This window comes from Lathamus discolor, chromosome 3, assembly GCF_037157495.1.
Source record: "Lathamus discolor isolate bLatDis1 chromosome 3, bLatDis1.hap1, whole genome shotgun sequence".
Lineage (NCBI taxonomy): Eukaryota > Metazoa > Chordata > Aves > Psittaciformes > Psittacidae > Lathamus > Lathamus discolor.
In genome coordinates, this window is record NC_088886.1 from 101,546,130 (window position 1) to 101,554,115 (window position 7,986).

Consider the following 7,986-nt stretch of genomic DNA (forward strand, 5'->3'; position numbering starts at 1 on the left):
TCAATTATTTTTTGCTTCTTTCTCTTGTCTTTGGCTGTGCTTGCCTTGTCTGCTCAGTCAGTGAAAGCTGTTATACAGCTGACAGGAAATTTCCCAGTTGAAAAATATGCTGAGTGCCAACTGAATGTTGCTGAGTTATTCCATCAAACAGCCACTGAGCTTCTTCACAGCATAAATGTGAAGCATGAGGCCTCTGAGAAACCCATAGCTGCCTTGTCCTTGAACTTAGTTTGCCTGCTTCTAGAGCACCTTTCCCTAAGTATCAACTATTACTCAAGAAGCCTTTTGAATTTAATTGTCTTTTCTGGGTTGTGGAAGTGTGCTTTTTTACGTGTGTGTGTAATGGTAGCACCGTGCTTGTTTAATACAGTCAGAAAACACAAGTCCTCATCAGCAATCTCCTCTCACATAAACTCTTAAAGTATGAATCACACAGTGGTGACCCGTGCAAGGTACACATGGAGGAATAAAAAAGTGGATAAAAGTTAGGCTCTCAAAACTCACCACAGGAAAATTACATACCTCAGAGTTCTTTATTTTTTAGTATTTTCCTGGGGGATATAACCAGTCAAGAAATTTGCAGAGTAGAGTCAGCCCTATATGCCTTTATCATTCAGAAGCTATTTAAATTAAGCATATCCAACTTTTCACTGAAGATTCAGGGTAGCCAAACAGATCAAAGCTGGATATCAAACAGGATTGTTACCAGTTGTTAGACTCTGCTTTTCTTTTCACCCCTGCTGCCTAAGTCCCCCACATGTAAATACCACCCGTGCCCTGGTGATTGAAATTAGTACTTTATGTCCATAAATTCCTCTCAGCTTCGTGACTGATCTGTAGATTTTACTGAACTAAGCCAATTGCGCAATTGATAGGTTTTGTCTAAAATTACATTGCAGCCATATTTCCTAGTCTCCGTTTATCCCAATTTGGCTCAGACAGAACCACTCCTCTGTGCAAGCTTAAAAAAAATAGAGGTACTGTGCCCCAAGGTTACAATTCTGTCCAAGTTCACATTCTTAATATAACTTTCTAAGGCTATAAAACATTCAAGAGACTGACAAACTCCAGACCATATTTCTTTTAGGAGAACAACTCACAGAAAAGTTAAAGACTGCTTTTAGGCATTTAGGCATCTAGTTAATATTCTAAACTTGATTTATCCCTGAATGGTCCATTGTAAACTATTTATGTTTCTCATTTAAAATAGAAAAACTGAATTCTTCTGTTATCTAAGCATGTCAGAAATGAAAATTAGATTTTTTTTTTTTTTCATTTATTTTATCATACTAGCTCAACTCCATGCCACACATGAAGTCTTGGTCTCTGCTTTGTTCTAGCCAGAAGCATTTAATCCTCTTAATGGGTGACTTGCCCATCATACTTAGTCTGGTCAGATAGAAAATCATCTGCACAGGCAAAGAATTACAAGTATGGGACAACACTGCATGAAATTACCTCAAGGATTTCCATATGGATCTTGCTGTCTACAAGACTATCCTACCTAATAAGCCCAGGGGATTCAGATAACATATTTAAAACCACTACTTTCATTGATTTTTTTCCCCTCTCCTCATTAAACAAGACAGATACCCAAATTAAGGTCACTAGTTACCAGCTAAAAGCAACTTTTACATTTTTTGTAGCAAGTAGGAGTGACAAAAACACCTTTTCTATCACTTCCTGTAGGTCAATAGAATATAACATGATGAACCATCTGCTGTTCGTTTAATGGGTAAAGGCTGGAATAACACATCAGAACTAATCTAGTCTTTTCAGGGCTGTCTTCATGATTTTTAAATGTAACCCTCCCACTGACTACATGGAGGAGCTTCTTCTCTGGAAGCTGAAGACATTCTCTGCGCTATCAATCTTCTCTGCTTCCATTCTCACTACAGCCAAGTCACTAGACAATGAAAATATAAATTAAATTACCAAAAGCACTTTTATATATTTCACACAAGTCCCGAGAATGTACTGGTATTTTAATAACACAAAGAGGTAAAAAAAATGAAGATATTAAGGATCGAATCTTGCATTTGGGATGTTCACATCTGGGAGAAAAACTCAGAGAATAACAAGTATAGAATAACAGAAGGTGTTTATATGCCACAGTGAGCCAGATGGGAGGTGGATGGCCTGCTATATGAGCAACAGCCAGAGGCTGAAGGCCCCTCATGCTGAACTGCAGGAAGATGCATGACCTTGGCAGGAGTACCTGCAGCAAGGTACAACTTGTGGAGCAGGTAAAGGCCATGTCAGCCTCCTGTTTGGCTCCAGGAGTGCTTAGAAGGAGTGCAGTTGGACACAGAAGATAACACAGAGACTAGCACCCATCCCAGACATGCACTTAACCCAATAAATCTGGAAACAACCCAGCACCCTGCAGCAAAAACTATCACCACCTTTCCAGAACCTGTTCTGGACCCGCTCAAGAAAAACTCCCACAAGCTGTCATGTGTAATTATTCCTTGCAACTCTGCTCATGTCATCGGGCTCTGCAAAGGATACAATGCCTGTAGAGAAGAGCAATGGAGTTTTACTTTGCCTTTCAGCTGATGCAAAAGAAAAAATATAGAAGATTGAACTGCTGTTTTAATCTTTTGAAAAATAAGTGAGGGAGGTTAAAGATAAAGAGCTGCAATGTAAAAGGATGTATTTAGATGTCCTAGCTTACTCAGCAGCTTAAATTGCATTTAAAACTAAGAAAATAATCTTTTTGAAATAGCATTAACTTTAAACCAACCAAATCCATTAAATACCTTCAGCTTAATTTCAAAATACTTTTAAATAATTACTCCCTTATGATATCTATTTAAGCACAAAATTTAGTCTCTTGAGGCATGTTGTACAAAGGTTCAAACATTAGCATAAATGTCTCTTTATTTCTGCAATTATCTTTCTTAATACTAATCACTAAATACAGTTTAGGTGCGGTGTTTTAGTTTGCTTTGAGTTTCTTACTTTAGCTGATATTCAAAGAAAACAAGGAGTAAAATAACAAAACAACAACACTCAAAAGAAAAGGAAATTCCTCCATATGTAAATGTTGTAAGTCATGGGCATTTTGGTTTTTTGCTTTATTTCATCCCATGTACAGAATTGGCACACTTTGGCTGGAGGCAGCCTGTTAAACATTCAGTTAAACTGTGGCTTGCTAGTAGACATACTCTGTTCTCTTTCAGACACATTTCTCAGGAATTATTTACTTCCTCATACTGATATACAGACCTAAAGTAAAAAATATTTTAAAAACTTTACGTGTTTGTATTTTTTTAATGTAAAACAGAGGGAATACTAAATTTCTCAGTGTTTCTATTAAAAAAATTACTGTCTCGGGTCTCTTAGGGCTGCTTTGACCTGAAACTGAGATTTTTTCAGATGTTTGAGAATTTTGTGAACTGCCAGAAGCGTTAAGTGATAAATGTAACTTTTTATAACTCTTCACCTCTCAGAACTTAAGACCATCTCCCAGAAAACAGAGACTAACGGATGGATTTAAGAAGTGGAAGGCTTACACAATAAATTATGGTCCAAATTGGTAAACCCATCTAAATGATCTTCAAAACAATATACCAGTACATCTCAGCTCAGCTTCGGAATCAAATTTGCCTAAACTTAGATGGGGTGATCTCATGCTCATGTAAATTACTGAAACTGTGGCAGTCACATGCCTTTCTAGGGCAGAGTCCTAAAGGAGCTGTGAAGTCCTTTACACCTCTAAATATAAAGTGCCACACATCTGGCAAGGGTCCCATTTCAGAGAAAAAAAAAAGTTTCCATAGTAACATAAGATCGTAGCCCTTACAAAAAGCAGGCCTGGTCCATCAAGAAGAGCTAAGGTGGTGATACAAGTCAAAAATCACTGGCAACATGCTGTATGAGCTTTCTATAGGGAGGCATCTTCTGTCAACAGAACTAGTACAATCCTTGGCTTAGAGTGTGCTCTGAACATGACTGTGATTTAAGACTGTTTTCTGTATGCCAAGGGAAGGATGGCTTCTTCCATTTTTTTTTCCTCCATATATCACTTTAATATTAGACCCTGTCTTTAAGCTATTTAATCTAGCCAGCTAAGGGACATTGATCTTGTGTCTCACACTGACCTCCACATTCTGGAATAAAGTGCATCTCGGTATCATATGAGCTCACTTGAAATTACATACTTTCCACTCCATTGCAATTCAGGGCATCCTTCTATTTTGTGCAAAGCTGTCATGAATTTTTTCCCAGCCTACTATGACCCATAGCATTACTCCACACCTCCATCCCACGGGGCTGCAGGGTGTCAGTGGAGCTCTGCCCTCAGAGCAGGAACATGTTTTTCAGAGAGCATGGCAACAACAGCTACTGCTGCTTCTGAGCAGAGACTGCTGTGGATGAAGAACACCCTTGCCATGGATAAGATGTATCCTGTCACCTCCCAAAATTCAGCATTCTTACTTTGCGAGAGAAAGAGGCAGTCAGCAGGTTTGTCTCTCTCAGAAGCTTTCTTTCAGCTGGATCCAGGCCCTCCCACCTTAGAAGAACCAGTATTTAAGCTGACAAAATGTTGGCTGTCAGACAACTAGAGGGAACCATACCACTGTTGACAGAGTTCCATGTTGTACTCTAGTAATAACAAAAACTGACTTACTTCGAATAATTAAAAGACCTCTTCCTTTTCAGGACTTTCATCCTATTGAATGAAACATGGGTAGGGTCCCCTCCCTTTCCCTAGAGGACCAACATTTTTTACTGGAAATGACCTCCCAGTCTACAGAGCTGAGATCATATGCAGAACCTATCACCTTCACCCGGACAGTGCAGTAACTAAATGTATTTCATTCAAAGTTGCAAGAAACAGAGAAGACCATCATCACATGGTATTTTTTTTCCAAATACTTCTGCTAAGTGTAAGCTTTTTGTTTTACCAGTTATTTTTGCAGAATCCTATTCTGCTTTCACCTTTGTCACCAATGCTGGTTTACCCAGCATGGCTGAAATATTCCTTTACTGTATATCCTACTGCTTCTCATTTGCATTTTAGACTAGGATAGTTTTTTTCCCCCTCAATTAGTTGAAACATTGGTCATGTATATCCATGCCTAAGTCACATAATTCAGGAGTAATCTTTCCACTCTGTGAAACATCATGGACTTCTGCTCATTTCTTCAATATTTTTTTATTTAACAGCGAGGTAAACGGTAATAGCCAAGGATAATGTTATCCTACACATAAAGAGCAGCTTTCTTTTGAACCTTGAGGATGATCTTATACTAAAGTATCACGACATAATTGAAGCAAACATACCAATTAACATATGTTTTATTTCTGACTTCGTTATTTTCCATCCTCTGTTATCTATTTCTTATTTTTATAGCCTTACAAAGAAAAATAATCCAACTTGCTTTTTTAAAGAAACCAAATCCTAACCAACAGCAAGAAACCATCTGAAATTCTCCCTTGGCAAAGTCTGTGCTTTACAGAACTGGCAGGTGCACACAATGGATATGACACAAAGTGCAGTTTGTGTAATGTGCCAGAGACTGAAGCTTGACAACTAACTGCTGCCTCCATCATAGGCATCACTGCCTTTACTTCTCATACTCACAGGCAACTTTGACACTCATCTACAGTGCCCTGACCTCCTCTGCAGTTTGCATACCTATGATGTCTTGAAGTAAATGCATAGTAACAAGCCTTTACTAACTTAAAGTAGTAACAAGCAGTAGAGGCAGGTTTTCTGATCAGGGTATGCCAACCACTGCTTTAAAGTGAGTTACTGCAGGCTTGATAGGCACTTTTCTGAAAGAATCAAGCAGAAAAATAAACCTGATTTTGCTGGCTCTAACCTTAGTACCAAACCAATACAGCTGTAACCAGTGTTAAGGGAGAGGTGCAGAAAGGGCCCCATTTGAAAACGTCAGCTGAGTGACACGGCAATGACTGCGCTGGTGCTCAGGGCTGCAGGGAATTGCAATTGTGGTTGTCTAACACAGTCAAAGAAAAATAAATTAGATAGGAGTTTTCTCTTTGTAGCAAGATTTGCAGGGCCATGTCTCAAATGATACACATTTTACCAGGAAGGATTTGGATAGGGATGGCAAGTAGCAGCTCTTACAAGGCTAGGACTATGACTCATGGATGCAGCCTCCTCCAAGAAGCCATTTTGTGGCCATTGCTTTTCTCTGCCTTGGCTATTGATGTTTGTTGAAATGTTTTGCTGAAGAGTACTAATAATACACCTTTTGAAGCCTGGGGGGTTTCTATTCAGAAATGTGATTTTGTTGTGGGCATACAAGCAGGACTAGATTTACCTATATAAAACTAAGTTCCTAGGTAAGTTCTGTTTAAAAATTTGTCTCACAGCATCTTAAAGAAATAAAACAAATATTTTTGCCATTTTCCTTGAGCTACTCCACCCTAACCCAAACTACAAAGCTACCTCCTACAAAAAAAAGCACCGATTATAGATACTGCAGTGCACAAAACTCATGGTTTGCTCACATGCATGTGAGCAGAGCATTCTTGAGTAGGACAGATATCTCAAAACCATGCAGCTCCCCCTGTTCTGAGAGCAGGTTGGAATACATACAGGGGTTTTAGCATGAGATGGCAAACTAATCCTGGGAAATGCTACAAGTAATCAAAACAGTATTTCATGGCTTTAATGGAAACAGAGGGCACTCAGACCCTCCTCAGAGCCACTTACCCAGTCAAAGATCAAATTCAGTATTTTTATAAGTGCTTTGAAGAAGAAACATGAAAATATTTCAGAAGACTAGTTTGTTCACAGAAAAAAAAAACAACCTCAGATGCATTTGCCTGAATCAATTTGTGAGCTTACAACAGCCAGTCAAGCAATTTTAACAGAGCAAAGCACCAAGGAAACAAGAAAAAGTCAAGGCAACCACTTGGAAACAGTCTTTCCTTTTCTGATGTGGAGATAAGAATTTTGCTATGAAATTCATACAGATTTACTTCTGTATTCAATCTCCTGATACCTGCAGAAAGTAAAATACTTACTTTGGGATTAAAATAAATTTGCTAGCTATTTACAGTGATTTTCATTTTTTGTTCTCTTCTCTCCCCCCCCAAGAAAAACCTACCCAAACCAAAAGAACACCGCAACAAAATTTCCCTCCCATTTGACCTGAATTTTTTGTTTTCAATTGCTACCTGTATAAAAACCTAACAAAACCAGCCCCTAAATGCTTTTTTACATCTAAATATTTCATAAGCAAAAAGGGAAAATACCTTTTCTTCTTCAGCCCAGGAAAAATAAGCTTCCTGCAATAGGACACTGACACAGACCACAAACCAAAAGACCTAAAAGGCCAGCAGCTGAAGTGGTTATATAGCTCCTGCCCTCACAGCTTCTTCTTTTTTTCCTTTTTTCTTTTTTTTTTTTTTCTGTTAGGACTGATTGGTTCTTTTGCAGATGAACCTAATTAAGGGGAGGTGAAGACCTTAACAATGCCCAGGTTTGAGGGCACTTTCTGTGTTCACTATCTCCCATTCCCTTGCAACCGTGTCATACTGGTGAACTGTGCAGTAGGAGATTTAATGTGCTCCCATGTTTGACACCAACATTGAGTTTGCCGTTTCAGAACGAGGCAAACAGAGCTATGTTTTATGCTCCTTTTGAGTGTAACCTGTCATCCTTCTCTTACATAGAGACACGGAAAGCCTCCTGAAAATGAGATAGAAGCTCATAAAAATGGATCACTTGTAGATCTGCTTTAGCACTTTTACTGCAATATAAAATTATATTCATGGCTTGTTTTGTGGTTTCAAAAGCAATGCAATTACTTTTTCTGAGGATGTTCAAAACTGTGAGACAACAATCTATTAAAAAAATGCTTTTTTTTTTGTATACCTTTTTTTTCTTTTCCCATAATTAGTAATTGCTTTAACATGTCTTTCTGTTCAGAGTCTGACACTTCTGTGAAGTTGATGAGTCTGTGTTGAAAACACCCTAATAAAAACAACAAGAAAGAAAAA

At 38.4% G+C, this 7,986-nt stretch overlaps 1 long non-coding RNA gene across 1 annotated transcript; it reads right to left on the reverse strand.

Moving 5' to 3' along the window:
* Positions 1 to 221: 221 nt before the first annotated feature.
* LOC136011157 (uncharacterized) lies at positions 222 to 7,318 on the reverse strand. The gene is made up of 3 exons (XR_010611241.1): positions 7,240 to 7,318; positions 2,406 to 2,516; positions 222 to 1,906 (listed from the first exon to the last, which is right to left on the reverse strand). It is a non-coding gene; the product is annotated as an uncharacterized LOC136011157 (long non-coding RNA).
* Between the last annotated feature and the right edge of the window lie 668 nt (positions 7,319 to 7,986).